Source organism: Narcine bancroftii, chromosome 3 (assembly GCF_036971445.1).
Source record: "Narcine bancroftii isolate sNarBan1 chromosome 3, sNarBan1.hap1, whole genome shotgun sequence".
Lineage (NCBI taxonomy): Eukaryota > Metazoa > Chordata > Chondrichthyes > Torpediniformes > Narcinidae > Narcine > Narcine bancroftii.
In genome coordinates, this window is record NC_091471.1 from 281,762,714 (window position 1) to 281,780,456 (window position 17,743).

The following is a 17,743-nucleotide window of genomic DNA, read 5'->3' on the forward strand; positions in this document are numbered from 1 at the left end:
TTACATCTGGGTTAGAAGGGGGGTTGAGATTGGAATGGAAGATTAATAATGGTTGGAACAGGTTTGGGTTGATGGTATGTGGTCAGGAGGTTGGACTATAGGGTGGTGATATTCAAAAATGCAAGATTCAATTTATTGTTATAGTAATAAGAAAGTGTTGTATGGCATGAAATTTCTCTTTGCCTGCAGCAAGGCAGACAGATTCGCCACCGGCAGGAATTGCCGAAGCTCCTCTTACAGTCAGACTTACAGTCGGAGAGAGAGAGAAGCAAAAGAGAGGGCCCCCCCCCCCCGCCCCCCGCCCACCCCAGAGTCACCGAGCGCCTGCAGATTCGCCTCCAGAGCTTCCGCAGCTGCATAGGGCCCAGTCCAAATCATTGCTGACCCGAGCTCCAGATCGGAACCCCCGACACAGTCAGGTCTGGACAGTGGGATTGGGGATTGGACGTAAGTTAAGGTTGGAATAGCAGGACACTAAGTGGGAAGTGAGAGATGCATAGGGCAGTTGGGTATGGCCAGGGAGATAACCTTTTGTGGGGTTAATGGTATGTGGTTAGGGGGTGGGAGAGGGAACATAGGTGAGATATAGGTGGAAAGGTTGAGGCAGTGGGGTATGGACTGGGTGAGCAGATTTGATCAAACCAGGAGAGATAAGGGTAGTTATTGGGATGGCAGGGAACGATTGGGTGGTGGGACATGGGTAGGAAGATGGGAAACTGTGTGAAGTTGGTTAGGAGCAGAAGGGCAAGATATAGTCCCTGACACATAAGACTGTAACAAACGGAAACAAGAGTCAAACGTTTAGCCTACTCTGCCATTCTCAATAAAATCTGAGTCAGGGGAAACAACATCTCAGCATCTACCTTGCCAAGCAATTCCATCCCCCAACCACCAATAACTTCATACCCTTTGATGAGATGACAGTCTGTTCTTCTAAGCTCTGTACCTTAAGTCCAATCTCCTTAACCATTCTCCATTGGAGATCTCAGCCATCAATGTGATGGATCAATTAAATCCCTCCACTGAAAGTGCAAATATATATATACTGAATAGGCAGTTCCTGGGCTAAAAACGTTCCATTACCTAGGTCTGCCTTTAACTCGAATTTGTATTTAAGTCTGAACAAGTACATATGGTCCTTATTTAGTGTCAAATGTTTATCTTAGTATATAGCATATGTATCGTATGTATTTTACCTTTCTATGTAAAACATTTAAGATACACTTCCAGCATCATAGACATCATAACACAGGACATCATTGGATGATGGAGGAGAAGATGATGGAGAGATGTTGGTTGGAGAGGATGCACCTGGTGCTGGAAAGTCTGAGTTTGATTCCACTGCTGGAGAGGGGGGGGGGGGTCACCAGCACTTGCATTGGGTTTATGCTTTGGAGGTATGTCCAGTTCAGTAGTTTCAGGGCTTTTCCCCTGGTAGATTTGATACAGTACCAATACAGTACAGGTGTATTAGGATTTTTTTCCATGTGAATTTTGGAGGTGGAATCAGCTGTAAAGAAGTTCATTTCCAGCTGCCTTTAACCCAGGGAGGCAGTAAAGAGTCACCAGACTGTTGGTTCACGAGTCACTTGCAAAAAAGACGAAAGAAGAGGATGCAGGGGCTGTGTCGATTTCAAATCTGTTCCCGCTCTTGCAGTACGCTACTCTCTCGCGATTCTGACTCAACCACGCTCGAACCGGAAGTTAACGGCGTTCTCCTTCCAGCCGGCTTGTTGGTTCGTCAGTACGAGTTGTTCATAAGCCGGACGTTTTTAACCCCGGGGACTGCCTGTATTTATATATATCTATGTTTTCGGTTGGGAGACTGAAACAGAGTTTGAAATCCGAGTACCTATTGTCATCACCTACAACCCTGAGCTTCTTTTTCCTGTAGACCAGGCAGAATTTATACTTAGCAGTAGTACAAAAAAACTGTACTCACGAAAAGATAGGTATGAAAAAGTGAGAAATGTAAGCAATGTGCAATGTTTACAGGGTTATCTGATCACGGCCCTGTGTAATGGAAGCAAGGCATCTCTGCTCTTGTACTTCGGCTAATGGGTGACCTTATTTAATAATGATGGGAATAAAATTATTCTTTGCTCAATATATTGATGTTTCAATATGGAATGGTAATGCTGAGATCATCACTTGTGGGATCGTGCTGTGTCTCCATTGGCTGCTCTGTTTCCTATGTGACAACATTAACTGTCCTTCAAAGACACTTCATTGACTATAAAGGGCTTAGGAATGTCCTGACGTTCAGGCAATGCAAACTGGTTGAGTGATTGGCATTGAGTTTGGCCCTCCACAACTGCTGATAATGGGATGAGAATTGACACAGAATGTTTGTGTTGGTCTTCATACCCTTGGCACTGAAGACACAACTGATGAAATTTGAAAGCAGACTAATACTAAGAATGGTTGGAAGAAGCCTTGGCAGGTTTGGTCTTCACCTCCCCATTTATACTTCCCATGGGCTGGGAGTGAAACATCACCTTTTAAAATTCCTGACGAGACATTTCAGTAAATGATGAAAGGGCTCAATTACTTATACCTGAGTAAAATACCTTCATTTGAATTTAAAAGATTAAATGACACACAACGATGTCCTTCCCATGCTCTTGACCACTCCATGTTACAAGTTGAACTCTATGTGTATTCACCAGCATTTGAATAGCCAGGGACTGACTGGAGGTAGTTAACGTGGATTTGTGTGTGGCAGATCGTGTCTGTGAATCAGACAGAGTGTTTTGAAGAGGTGATCGAGAGGATTGATGAGGGCAGGGCAGTGGACATTGTATGATACAGTAAATAACTCGAGACTGAGTCGCTGATTCACAATGGACAGGGACCTCGTCCTGTGCCATGACCCGGGCTTTCTGGGGAAAGGTCAAGGTGTTAGGGTCAAAGAGGGAGAGGCCACAGGTACAATCACAAGACGGGGCGGAACCAGGTAATAAGGAATACAGCACATTCACCCCTTGTTCTTTTTTATTGATGTGGGGTGACGTGGGGCACAAAGTCTTACAGGTTAAACCAGTCCGTGCTTGATCTTCCGTACTGACCAGTGGAGTTCCGGATGTGGGTTGCGGCCAGGGCCGCTGTCTTATCCCGGACCTCCAGCGCTATGTTGACCTGCAGGGGGCGTGATGGCTTAGCCAGAGTGACTGGGGTAGGGGGAGGGTCCAACAGTGCGTATTGCATGCCCGTGGAAGGAGGGGGGTGTGTTGCTTGGTGGGAATGCTCCTCGGGGGTCCCCACCTGCGCAAGGATCCGAACGCAGATCATTTCCTCGCATTTATTTGGGTAAGCCACGTACGTGTATTGGGGGTTCGCATGGACCCTCATGCATTTTCGTAGCAGGACTGGCCCTGGAGATGACAGCCAGGAAGGTAGGGCGGTCCCCGACGCAGACTTCCTGGGGAAGGAGAAAATTCTTTTGTGAGGGGTAGCGTTAGTGGCAGCACATAGCAGAAGTTGAGTGGTGTGGACTATCTCTGAAAGGACCTCCTGCCAGTAAGTGACAGGTAGTCCCCTGGACTTTAGGGGTGGCCTTCCACACAGCGCCATTCTCTCTCTCTACCTGATCATTCCCCCCAGGGGTTATAACTCATGGTCCTGCTGGTGGTGATACCCCTGGCCAGCATGAATTGGCGCAGCTCATTGCTCATAAAAGAAGACCCCCCCCCCCCCAGTTGCTGTGGATGTACGACGGGTACCCAACAGAGTAAAGTCATTGTGCAGGGCCCCAATGACTGTGATGGTGGTCATGTAAGGGCAGAGGATGACAAAGGGGAACAGCAAATTCTTGTTGATAATCTTGAGGAAGTATGATTACGGTTGGTGGAGAGAAGGGGCCCTTTAAATCCACACTCAGGCACTCGAAGGGGCGTGTGGCTTTAATTAGGTGCGCGCTGTCCGGTTGATAGAAGTGTGGCTTGCACTCTGCACAGACCCTGCAGTCCCAGGTCATGTCTCTGACATCCCCAGTGGATTCTGAGATTTGATAAAGTGAAAAAAATCTCATGACAATGGGATGGCAGAAGTCATTGTGGAGGTCTTTGAGGCGATCCTTCTGTGCGCTGGCATATGTCCCTCATGACAGGGCATCTGAGGGCTCGTTGAGCTTCCCTGGCCGGTACAGGATGTTGAAGTTGCTCGATCCTCCACCTCAAAATTCATCGTTCTTTATTTTACTCCGCTGTTTATTGTTGAACGGCCCATTGATCTGTGAGCAGGGTAAAATGTCTGTCGGCCAGGTAATGCCTCCAGTGCCACACTGCCTCAATTATCGCTTGAGCTTCCTTCTCTATAGAGGGGTGTCGGACTTCAGGGCCCTGGAGAGTGCGGGAGAAAAAGGCAACAGGACAGCCTGCCTGATTAAGAATGGTGGTCAGGGTGAAATCGGATGCATCGGTCTCTACCTGGAAAGGGGCAGATTCATCCACCACGTACGTTGCGGCTTTTGCAATTTCCTCCTTTATGCACCAGAAGGTCACCCGTGCTTCATTTGTATGGGGAAGGAGGAGGACCTGATAAGGAAGTGGGCTTTATCTGCATAATTTGGAACCCACTGAGCATAATAAGAAAAGAACCCCAGGCATCTTTTCAGGGCCTTGAGGCTGTGGGGAAGGGGAAAGTCTAGAAGAGGTCACTAGGGGCCAATGACCCCATTCTCCATGACGCAGCCAGGGATCACTAGTCGGGCAGTGCTGAAAACACACTTATCCCTATCGTAGGTCAGATTCAGGTGTTTGGCGGTGGTGAGGAATTTCTGGAGATTCATGGTCTTGCAGATCGTGGCCACAGATCATGACGTTATCCAGATATGGGAAGGTGGCGTGCAGGTCGTTTTGGTCTACCATCCGGTCCATCTCCCGTTGGATGCTGCAAACACCACTGGTGCCACCGAAGGGGACCCTAAGGGACTATCCACCTCAAAAACTGTGTACTAGCGATCCTCAGGGCAGATGGGGAGTTGGTGATAGGCGGATTTCAGGTCTTTTGTGGAGGACACACAATACTAGGTGATTTGGTTGTCTACATCTGCAATGTAAGGGAGGGGGTATGCATCCAGCTGCGTGTAGCAGTTAATGGTTTGACTATAGTCGATCACCTTTCTGGGTTTACCCCCTCCCTTGACCACCACTACCTGAGCTCTCCAGTGTGTGGTGATGGCAACCCCCCCGGTTGAAAGGTTTCAGCTCCTCCATGCAAACCCCCAATACGCAGATGTGGCCTACCCGGATGAGTGCAAGGAAACAGTCTCCATCTGGGACCTCGCGCATGCTGGGGGGGGGGGGGGGGTCCCGAGGAAGAGACCCACCAAGCAGCACACCCTCCTCCTTCCAGAGACACGCAATACATATCGTTGCACCCTCCTCCCCCCAGGCCCAGTCACTCTCGCCGAGCCTTCTCACCCCCAGGAGGTCGACACAGTGCTGGAAGTCCGGGACGAGACAGCGGTCCTGGCTGCAACCCACATCCAGCGCTCCGCTGGTCAGTACGGAAGATCTAACCTCCGGACTGACTTAACCTGTAAGACTTTGAAACCCTTGTCACCCCGCTGGACAATTAAAAAAATTAAGCGGTGAATGTGGTGACCTGCTGTATTCCTGATACCTGGTTCTGTGACTGTACGTGTGGCCCCTCCCTCTATGACCTTGTATAAACCCTTTAACACCTTGACCCTTCCCCAGAAACCCCGGGCCATGACACAGGATGAGGTCCCTGTCCATTTTGAATAAAATTGATGAGCAGTAAATAACTCGAGGGGCTGAGACTGAGTCACTGATCTACAGGCTTTTATTCACAACGGACAGGGACCGTCCTGTGTTGTGACCCGGGCTTTCTGGGGAACGGTCAAGGTGTTAGAGGCTTTATTCAAGGTCATAGAGGGAGGGGTTACAGGTACAGTCTCAGAACGGGGCAGAACCAGGTAATCAGCAGTTCACCACCTTGTGGGTATGGACTTTGACAAGGTCTTGCTTAGCAGATTAGTCTGGAAGGTTACATCACATGGGATCAAAGGTGATGGCACGTTGGATTCAACACTGGTTTCGTAATGGAAGGGCACTTTACTGATTGGAGGCCTGTGACCAGTGGTGAGCAGCAGGGCTCAGTACTGAGTCCACTACTGTTTGTCATCTGCAGTACATTAATGATTTGAATGGCCATGCGTTTAACTTGATCAGTAAATTTGCAGATGACACTAACATTGATGATAGAGAGCATCCATTCTTTTTTTCAACTATGCTCCCCCTACGACTCCTTCCCTGTGAAACTGTCAAGTTTTGGTTTCGTCCGTACTTCTCTCCAACATAAAAAAAAATTAAAAGTATTCATGTTATGTGAGGTTAAAAGAAAATATGGCTTTTAATTAATGTGGCGTGGCCCACAGTGGGATCCCCGCTAAGAATGGCTGATAGCGGACAGTGAAGAAGGATTACAAGAAGATTGAGATCAGTTGGGAAGGTGGTTCAAGGAGTGGCAAAGTTAATTTAATTCGGATAAGTGTGAGGTGTTGCAATTTGATAAGTCCAACCAGTGTAGGGCTTGCACGATGAATGGTGGGGTCCTCGGCAGTGTTATAAAAAAGAGAAGGAGGAGGGTGCAGGGCCATAGTTCCTTGAAAGTGGTGAAGAAACCATTGACACGCTGGGCAGGATTAGATACAAAAGCTCGAATCTCATAATACAGCTGTACACTACTTTGTGCAGTGTGAAATTGGTTGGCCAGAGTGAAGTCCCTGTTATTGTAGTGGATAGAGCGAAGATGCCTTCCGGAACTCCCTTGCCCACTCATCACTTCCCACAAATCGCCCCCTTGGTACCTATCATAACTGCAAGAAATGCTGCACTTCCCTTGTGAATTTGAAGGGGCCACCTACTGCATCCGGAGCTCCTGTTGTGGGCTCCTCCACATCGGAGAGATTGGATGCCAACTGGGAGATGGTCTCCTTGAGCATCTTCACTCTTTACTCTGCTTCCGTCACTCTGCATGGCCAAACACTGCTCCAACTCCTTTTAGAAGTTCGCCAATGACCTCCAACAGAGGGTGATGAATCTGCGGAATTCGTTCGTAGCGGACATCCGTTGAGGCCAAGCCATTGGGTAGATTTGGGTAGTGGGTAGGATCTTGGCTTGGAAGGGAATCAAAGGTTACAGGGAGAAGGCAGCAGAATGGGGTCGAGAGGGAAAATACGTCAATCATGATTTGAATGGTGGAGCAAAAACTCGGTCTGAATTGTTGAATTTTGCTCCTAAGTCTTCTGGTCCTTTTAGTGCAAACCAAATCTTCACACAAAACTTTTGTTCCTACTGCCTATCCATTTCTTACAGTTTACATTGTTCTGTGATGTTCCTTTCACTTTGCAACTAACTCTTGGGTTCCAGTGAATAACAAAAGGTTCCTGGAAATGGTTTTTATCCTCTTTAAATGTAAGAGTCTTAATCTACACTCAGTGATACCTCATTTCCACATGCCAGTTTTAGTTCATTTCCTTGGAGTTCACCGTTGTCATTACAGGTCGTTCCTGGGTAACAATTGGGTTCTTGAACAAGGATTTGACCCAAAATATTGGACACTGATGCTGAGTGACCCACTGAGCTCCTGGCGCAGAGTGGGTTTAACTTCAGTACCCAAATGCAGGCAGGTGAGGGGGGGGGGGCAACCTTTCAGCGTGAGCAAGTTGGCCCAAACAGCCTGCTTCCATGCATTGTAACCCTATGATTCAATGACCTTCACCAGACAGTCAGCCTCTGTTTGAAAGGGAATGAGGAGAGGAGAAGAGATGCTGGGCTTGCTGGTAATGCTTTCACCTCCCATCTGACACTAAAAACTGACTGTTAAGAGCATGCAACTTCTCTGATTCTGCATCTACAGGTCTCTGAGTTCACTGACAGCCCAGGATGAGGCTTGTCTAAGGTTTTTCCCTCTTTACTGTGGCATTAACCCCACTAAATGAACGATTTCTGAGTCACATGGAATGGAATGTGATTAATTGAGTTTTGGGACAATGGGGAGCCTGTTAATAACTGAAGTTCTTCCTGCAAATTTCTTTTAAACATTTTTAATTAATTTATCTATTACTGAAAAGATTTGAACAATCCTAAATGACGCGCATAAGCAATTTGATTGGGAGATTAAATTGGCCAGTTTTACTATGTCCCACTTCGCCTGTGCCAGTTTGTTTCTCTAGAACAAAATTAGTTTGCATTTGGCAACCTTCACATGCCACGATGTCACAAACTGCTTCGCGGCCAGCGATGATCTTTATCCCAAGTGCAGGCGATGGTTAACCAAGACACCAATTCAGCACGGTAATTGGAAGTGGAAAGGAGCAAAATAAGGTAGAATTGAGATGCTACAGGGGGTAGGAATAGAGATTCCAGAAAGCACCTGAAGTCGATAGCTTACCTGGTGCGAATGGAAAGCATCCTTCATTGCTGAGGAGTGCAATGGCGAAGACTGCCAGTACCTTTCCTGCCTCTTCAAATATAGAGATGGTGCTTGAGGACAATGCACACTTACTCAAAAGGGGACATGGATAAACCCAGCAATGACTGATGAGTCAGTTTGGCTTAGTTCTGAGCCAACTTTCTTGGACAAATGTGGATTAATAAGGTATAGCCAGCATGAATTTGTTGAAAGGAAATCACATTGAGTCATTGAGTTCTACAGTATGGAATCAGACCCTTCAGCCAAACTTGTCATGCCTAATCCCATTTGCCTGCATTTGGCCCATATCCTACGAAACCTTTCCTATCTATCCCATGTACCTGTTACATTTCTCCCTGCCTTTACCCCCTTCCTTTGGTAACTCATTCCACCTACCTTCCACCTCTGTGTGAAGAAGGTCCCCAATAAGTCACTTTTATATCTTTCCCCTATCACAAATCTATGCCCTGGAGTTTTAGATTCCCCTCCTCTGGGAAAAAAGGCTATTCATCTTATCTATGCCCCTCATGATGTTATAAGACTCTCCAAGGTTCCCCCTCAGCCCTCTACATTCCAGATAGAAAAGTCTTAGCCGATCCAGCCTCTCCTTAAAATTCAAGTGCCCCCCCCCCCCCCTCCGACTCAGTAAAATAAAATTTAGACATATAGCACATAACTGGCACTTACAGCCCACGAGCCTGTGTCCCCATTCTCTGCACCCTTTCCAGCTAAGTGACATCTTCTCTGATCCTTGTCAAGAGCCTTGCTAAGGTTCATGTAGATCAATGGTTCTCAACCTTTTTCTTTCCACTCACATTATCACTTTAAGTAATACCTATTCCTTCGATGCTCTATGATTAGTAAGGGATTTGTTAAGGTGGGATGTGAGTGGAAAGAATGTTGAAAATTACTGTGCTAGATCCAATTGTTACTGAAATATTTTGCTTGAGAAAAATTGTCATTGGCCCATTTCCTTTGGAGTTCTGAAACCGTGCATATAATGAGTCAATTAGGCATATTTAAAATGATGGTTTACAAACTTTTTCTTTCCACTCTGTGGTGCAATGAGGTAGCAGCGAGCAAGCGCAAAACTTAAAAGGCTGTACAACAGGCTTTATACCAGTAAAAGTCTGAACACCAGTTCATGCCTTGGTGTCTCCCATGTGACTGGCTCAGGAGGGGCCGGCTCAGGTCTATATTCGGGACAGCTGATTGAGAGTCGACCAGGTGGAGTCAGCCCCTTAGGTGGTCTTCCTGAAGGTACAGAGATCACCCCCTGCAGTCGTATCACCACACACTCACATTCCACCTTTAAGCAATCCCTTACGAATCACCTATGGCATAAGGATTACTTAAAGTGGTATGTGAGTGAAAAGAAAAAGGTTGATGTAGATCACATCCACCAATGAAGATTTCTTTGATGAGGTGAGAGAAAGGTTGATGAGGAAAATGTAATTTGCAAAAGACATTTGAGAAAATGCCACATAATAGTTCAGACAACAAAGACAAAGAGAGTTGGAACAAAAAGTCAGGTCTCTGTTGGAACACCTCCAATCTACCACAGCAACAAAAAAAGGGTTCCAGTCCTTAAAGGCATTCTCAACACATAACGAATCAATATCAATATGCTGCCTAGAGAGAGGGTGTAACAGGGATAGAGAGGGTTAACACGCGAGGAGCGTGTAGTTAGTGGAGTTTAGGAGGAGGATAATTGAAACCTACAAATATTGAAAGGGCTGGATAGAGTGGACGTGGTGGGAAAGTCCGGGACCAAAGGATGCGACTCTGAATAAACAGATGTCACTTTGGAACATAGATGAGAAGAAATTCTTCAGCCAGGATCTATGGAATTCTTTGCCACAGATGGCCGTGGAGGCCATATCATTGGGTAGATTTTAAAGTGGAGGTTGATTGGTTCTTGATTAGCGAGGATGTCAAAGGTTATGGGGAGAAGGCAGGAAAATGGGTTGAGAAATACATCAGCCATGATTTGAATGATGGGGCAGACTTAATGAGTTGATTGGCCTAATTCTGGCCTTACGGTCTTGTGGTGGGAGGATCAAAGTTCTGTGAAGGAGGTGAATGTGGAACCACATTAAATGGAGAAATGATTGGAAAAGTGTTGCCACGTTGCCAGGGACCGAGTCAAGGAGATAGCTAAAGCACTCGATGTTCATTTGTTCACTGACTCCTACAAAGGGAGTCGCTACACCTCCTTGCCTCCTACCCACTCCCTTCTCCAGAGAGAGTTACCTCCCGTACATTTGTCAGCTCGCAACATTCAATTGAAAGCTATTTTCTCATCTTCTCTTTTGAAGTAGAACCCACAGGAATGGAAGCGGCTGCGTGGATAGGAGGACCCCACTGGCTCAACTTCCATGAGCTTGGGGAAAGGAACTGCCTTATTGTCAGGCAGACCAAAGAGGTACCCATTAAATGTGTTCCCCAGCGGATAAGGTCTCTGCTGGACACCCCATGAGTTAGAGCAGGATCTGGATACTTTGACAGATGGAGGAGCATCTCCACTGAAATTATCCTCAATGTGATCCATGAAGACTTTTAAATGGCACTTAACTATAAACCCAATGATTGCATTCTTTCTTTGTTTTCTGGACCTGGAGTTCCATTTTATATTAGGAAAGTTTCAGATGTGAATGATGATTGATGTCAGTAAGATTGGCAAATTAGCATGGATTCTAGTCTCCTCCAATTAAGGCTTTCTTTCACCTCGTAAATGATCCCTGGTGCCACTTACTCCATTTAGCGTTAATCCTGGATCACATAGTGGTGAAACCTAACACTGCAAATCAGTTGACAGCAATTGGATATTGAGAGAGAGGTGACACACATTCCCAAAATTCTGGTAGCATTTGGCGGGTTGAGACAGGCTACAGATGGGACCAATGGACTGGCATCACTGAGGTAACAATGTGGAGAGGGGAGCGGATGATGTTCCAGGTAATGGTTTGTTCTCCAATTACAACTGCAAAGTTTGCTTGGTACAGTAACAGTCAAAGTTGGGTAAACATGCACACCTCAGGAGAAATTAAGCTGGGCCTGAAGGGAAATCGCTTTTCTGTGGAACAGGATGCAGAGAAAGGAAGAAGATGGTGCTTACTCACAGATCCAGAGCACAGCAGCATGTACAGGAACATGAGTGGCTTTATTCCCATCCTGAGTTCTTCAGATGCTAACAAATGCATCTACCTCTCCCAACATATTGTGATTTTATCTATGCTGACACTAGCAATGAGGAATTGGACTCTTCACTTAATAACTCACAAGCAAAGCAACCCAAAACTGAAAAGAGTGCCTGATTTTATTATTATTTCACCTAAACCACCTTGATCACCCACCCTTACAATAAGGAACGAGTGATGAATGTAGAGTTCTATTTGTCCTTCTCCACCAAATACTCCATACATGTCCTTCCATCATCTGCTGGCCAGGGGTGTAATGGGACACCCTCCACTTGATGGGTGTGGCTCCGATGACTCTCGGTGACATCCAGGACGGAGCTGCTCACTTGCTAGCCACTCTGAATGGTCATTCCCTGCACCATGGTGCAGGATGCATCATTTGTTAACTGCATTGCAGCGATTCAGCTAGGCTGACTGCATCTCTCAAAGCTGTCACTTGTACCATCAAGAAGGTGAGGACAGCAACACTGTCTGCTCGTTCATTATCATCTGACTGTACATATTCAGCCAGATAAAACCGCATTTCTCCAAACCAAAACACATAAGAATCACATAGATACACACAGGTACTCTCTCTCTCTCTCTCTCTCTCTCTCTCTCTCTCACACACACACACACACACACACACACACACACACACACACACACACACACACACACACACACACACACACACACACACACTCACGCAGAGTCATCATCCTCATGGTCACCCCTTGTGGTTGAGGATGGTGGCCTTCGTTCCATTGACCCACCAAGCCAGTGTGTCTATTTGTTTCAAGTGTACTTGATGTTGCACACCAAGAAGCACATGATACTTCACAAATCAACCAACTAGTTCCAATGGCATGAAAACCACGATGATTGGAGCTGATAGATTTGTTGCAACCTTCATCTGCCATCAGAGTCACCTCATCTGCCTTTTCCACTATTGAGGACTTGGTTGGATTGTTCTTCAACAGGGACCTCACTCTTGACCTTACCATCATGGGCGACCTTACCAGGAGCTTAGGTCCAGACGGCATCACTCTCAGGATCTCAAGACCACACAAACTTCACCACGACAAGGTGACAATCCACAAAGTAGGTATCCTAATGCTGGCGGTTCTGTACAGGGTTTAAACAGATTGTTTAAAGGCCCCAATGGTGTTTGTAACCAAAGTCATGCAACCACAGAGTCTGTACCCAAGGTGCCGGTGCCTGGGGTCAGCAGCGGCCATGAGGGGTTGCAGACTCCAAGGGAGTAGTGGACCGGTGCAGGGCACCAGAAATGAGGAGAACACTTTCCGTTGAGAAGGAGGAGCCGAGTAGGCGACCCAACAGCACACTGACCACGGCAGTGGACCAGCGAGGGGCTCAGCAGCTAAGGGACCTGCACAGGCTGGAGACTGGCTTGTGGGAACCGGACAACAGAACTGGGATTCAAGAAGGTGCTGAGGGAAAGAAGGGTTCCCGGGTGCTGAAGGCTTCCTGATCGTTTCAGTGGTTTGGACCTGGAGCTCGGGTTGCAGATGGATTGAACAGGAGTCTGCCTCACGGCAGGCAGAAGATGATTTGGAGTGATATATGTTATGGCATAACAATAAAGGAATCTTGAATCTTGAGTTTGCTGAAGAGGATAGGAACAGCTGGGATTGGAATGAGATTTGGCCAAGAGGTTACCTGATGGGACCATGGCTTGGATCATCTATGGGACGGGGGTGAGATCAATGATGAAATGATATTGGGAGATTTGTAATTATGCAGGCTGTGGAGATATCATTTAATGATTTGTTCTAAGATGCCACTTGAAGGCATTTTTTAATGGTTTGATTTGGCACTTTATTGATAGAATGTGAACAGCATAGGCCCATCGACCCACAATGTCCGCGGTAAACATGACGCTGTTTTGTTGAGAAAGTCTCAGGTTCAATGGGTTCAGAGACAAGTCTGGACTCAAGGGTTTGCAATCAAACGTAACTTTACTAACATAACATTAGAGAGACAATTTATAAGAGAGTGTGGGAACATACAGAATTTATAAGGGAAGGTGAGAAGAGATTGTAATGGGAAACAAACAGGGGAGAATGTTAAACAGTACACAATTATTAATTCATACAATGCAGTCATTCACACCCTAAAAGCAGGGGTTATACACACCCTCTCAGACCCCTGAATAAGGGGAGGTGGATCTGGTACCACTGTACCCACAGGGGTATGCATTTGCTCTCAGACCCCTGATCAGTTGAGAGCGGTGGCTCTGCTGCCAGTATTGATCTCAAGCAATTTAAGCCATAGCAATACCATAGCTCAGCTTCAGTGTAGTGGGCTCCTTACCCACGACCCTTCTATTGCGAGGTCTGCAGTAGCGACCTGTCATGGAGTGGTGTCCGGGGCTATCACCACAAGGCAGAGAGAGTGAGTGTCCTCTGTGCTGGTGCTAAATACAGGGCTCTAGCCAATAAGGATGCTTGGTGATTTGAACCAGCCAATGGCAAGGTGTGCACTGACCAGTGGTCTGAGCCCAATCTTAACTGACACTCCACCTGCAAACCGTAACTTTGTCTATAACTTTATAACTCTGAGTGGAAGAAAAAGGTCACTACGTACTGACAGGTGAATGTAACTTCCGAACGAGTTTCAGACAGGGAGGCCACGTGACCACCAGCAATAGGCAGGGAGGCCGCACCTCCTCCACACACAACAGTTGCCCAAATTAAAGTAGAACTCAAATTAAATTAGCCACTACTCCTGGCAACCCTATCCAGGCACCTACAACTCTCTGTATAAAAGATTTGCCCCACACATCTGCCTTAAACGCATGTCCTCTGGTATGTTATCTATGGGACAAAGACTCTGACTGCTAATCCTATCCACGCCTCACGTCATTTTATAAACTTCTATCAGGTCTCCCCTCAGCCTCTAACGCTCTGGAGGGATTAACCCAAGTTTGCCCAACTTCACCTTGTAGCTCGTACCCTCTAATCCAGATGAACCTGTTGTGCAACTAAACAGCACACTCTTCCAACCATTCCTTCTCCTCATTCTTTTGATTCGGACGCCTGGTGACATTTTTCCCATACCTTGATGAAGGGCTCAAGCCAGAAACGCCAGTTATGTCATTTTACCTTTGCTGTATAAAGGACACAGTTTGACCTCCTGAGTTTTACCAGCATTTTGGTTTTACTGTATCGACTTGCCTTTGCTTGATCTACATTCTTTAAATGTCCAGGTTTCCAGAACAATGTTAATAGCAGAGCTTTATTAAATTGAGCTTCTGTAAAAATCAACCCAGTTGGTGAATCCCAACGTACAAAGCAGTCATCACTGCAAACTGATGAGTGCATCCTTTTGGGAAAGCGAACAGCTCCAGATGCTTTAATGACAGCTGAAATGTTTTTACTCTGGGTAAATGATCACCGTGAATTATCAGATGCACAGCTTGCAGAATAGCTAAGGCAGATCAACACTGCGTCATAATTTATGTTGAGCAAAAGGCAAATGGAAATGCCTTCTCGAGATTGTGAGGCTGGAGGGAGAAATTAGACTGGGAGCACCTCTCTTCCTCCATCAATCAAATCAAAGCCTTTGCTGCAGGTTTTGGATAGCCAAGGGGAAAGTAAATTGTTTTGTTTAAGGAGGGATTCAAACTGCCTGTATTTTGTGCCACAACTTATAATCTTATCTGAGAAGGCTCACCGCATTCATGATGAAATTCCATCCTTCCCTAAAATAATCTTTCCTAAGCATAACAATGAAATGGCTGATCAAACCCTTCCCCCTCCATGTACCTACGGAATGGGAATTGTTCACTTGGCAAGTGGCTTCCCCCTTGGGTTGTTGAGCACAGGGGTGGGAGAGAGGTCCTCTGGGAAAACCCGGAACCCCTGTGCAATCAGTGCGAGGGAGGCAACAGATCTCACACTGCCAGTCTGCCTATGGCACCAACGTCACCTGGCCCATCTTTAGAAGGGTTCATTGTCCCCACGCTCATCTCATCGTCAGGGTCAACTGAATTAAACGATTCAGAGATCAACTTTGTTTTGTGTGCTATCGAAGCAAGTCGATCCATACTTTAGAACCAAAGAACAGCACAGCACAGAAACAGACCCTTCTGCCCTTCTTGGCTCTACTGAACTATTTTTATGCCTAGTCCTACTGACATGCACCCATTCCATATCCCTCCATACCCCTCCCATCCACATACCTGCCCAAATTTTTCTGAAATATTAAAATTGAGCCCACATTTACCAATTCAGCTGGCAGCTTGTTCCATATTCCCACCACTCTCTGAGTGAAGAAGTTATCTCAAATGTTCCCTTTAAACTTCTCACATGTCACCCTTAACCCATGTCCTCTAGTTTTTATCTCACCCAACCTCAGTGGAAAAACCCTCCTTGCATTTACTTCTATCTATACCCCTCATGATTTTGTTCACCTTTATCTAATCTCCCTTCATTCTTCTATGCTCCAGGGAATAAAGTCCGAACCTGCTTAAACTTTCCCTGTAACTCAGTTCTTTAAGTCCTGGCCACATCTTTGTAAATCTCCTCTACACTCTTTCAATCTTATTGATATCCTTCCTGGAGTTAGGAGACCAAACTGCACACAATCCTCCAAATTTGGCCTCATCAATGCCTTATAAAACTTTACCATAACATCCCATTTTCTGTACTCAATAAATATTTTGATTTATGAAGGTCAATGTGCCAGAAGCTCTCACTATGACCCTATTTACCTGCCACACTGCTTTCAGTGTCAATTAAGAGAAGGTTGGATGAGTGCATGGATGTGAGAGTGTGGTGACACACCACTAGCCGACTGCAGGGGGCAACCTGTGCACCTGCAGGAAGAGCACTGGAGGTCAAGGCAACACCAGGCTGGCTGTCAATCACCCGACCTGAATGGACCAAGCCCCACCCAGTCAGCTGCCAATCACCCTCCGTCTGGGATATAAGCTACATCCTGCCCCTCCAGGTCAGTCTCAGAGCCAGCACAGCTAATCTCACAGCCAGCTCTGTGGAAGTTTGTGTGGAATAAAGCCTGTTGAACAGACTTTATGTTTTATGTCTGCTTTTATGCTCAATAGTGCATCACAGAGGGGAATGGAGGGTTATGGGCAGGGAGCAGGTAGGTGGGACTAGAGGAGCTCACTTAAATCAGTGCGGGCTAGAGGGGGCGAGATGGCCTGTTTCCTTACTGTAATTGTTATATGGTTATAATGCCCCTCAGCCACTGAGATGAGTGGGCGGGCAGCATCCTCCCAGCTAAATAGTATCGCACGTCTCACCAAAAGTGAGGCAAAGGACAGAGAGTAACGTTTAGCTGGAGTTAAAAGAGCATCATCCTCTCTGGTTGTCCCAAAATGAGTGACCAAAGGATTGGGCTCTAGATTTACATTAAGAATTAAAGAGAAAGTTTGAAACACATCCCTCCAATATTTTTCAGGGCAAGGACACGTCCAGGACATGTGAATTAGAGAAGCCTCTCCTCGCTTACAACAAGAATTTACATCTGAATAGATACGAGATAATTTGACTTTAGAGTTCTATGTACAACTTTAAATTGTAATAAGCTGTGATGTGCATTTAGGTATGTGGTATTAACCAGCTTAAAAATTAAATCCCAAACTTTGTCCGATAAAGGAAGATTTAAATCCTGTTCGCAGGAATTTTAAATTTTAACCAGAGGGGCATGTCTCATACCCACCAACTTATCATGAACAGTGGATATTAAACTTTGCCAGGATGTTGTAATCTAAAAATTACATCAACATGTTCGCACCTGGTGGCTGAGTGAAATCAGGTATCTGAGATTGAGGAAAATGCCTCATTTGCAAATACCTAAAAAGGAATTTGGTAGATTGAACTTTCCAGAAAGCTGTTGAAATGTTCCAAAGCTGTTATCAATAAAAAAGATCCTTGAGACGTTCTATCAAATTGACACCATTCATGAAAATCAAAATCCTGCAAAGAGGGTTGGAAAGGAACAACGTGTATGTGAATAGATTGAGGTGAGTAGAGGGTTTCACAGGTCCAGACCCACCCTCTCGACATCCCCTCCCAGATCCAGTGGCATGATGGCTGGGGGAAGTTCTGTTGCAGTGAATGGCCAGACCAAAC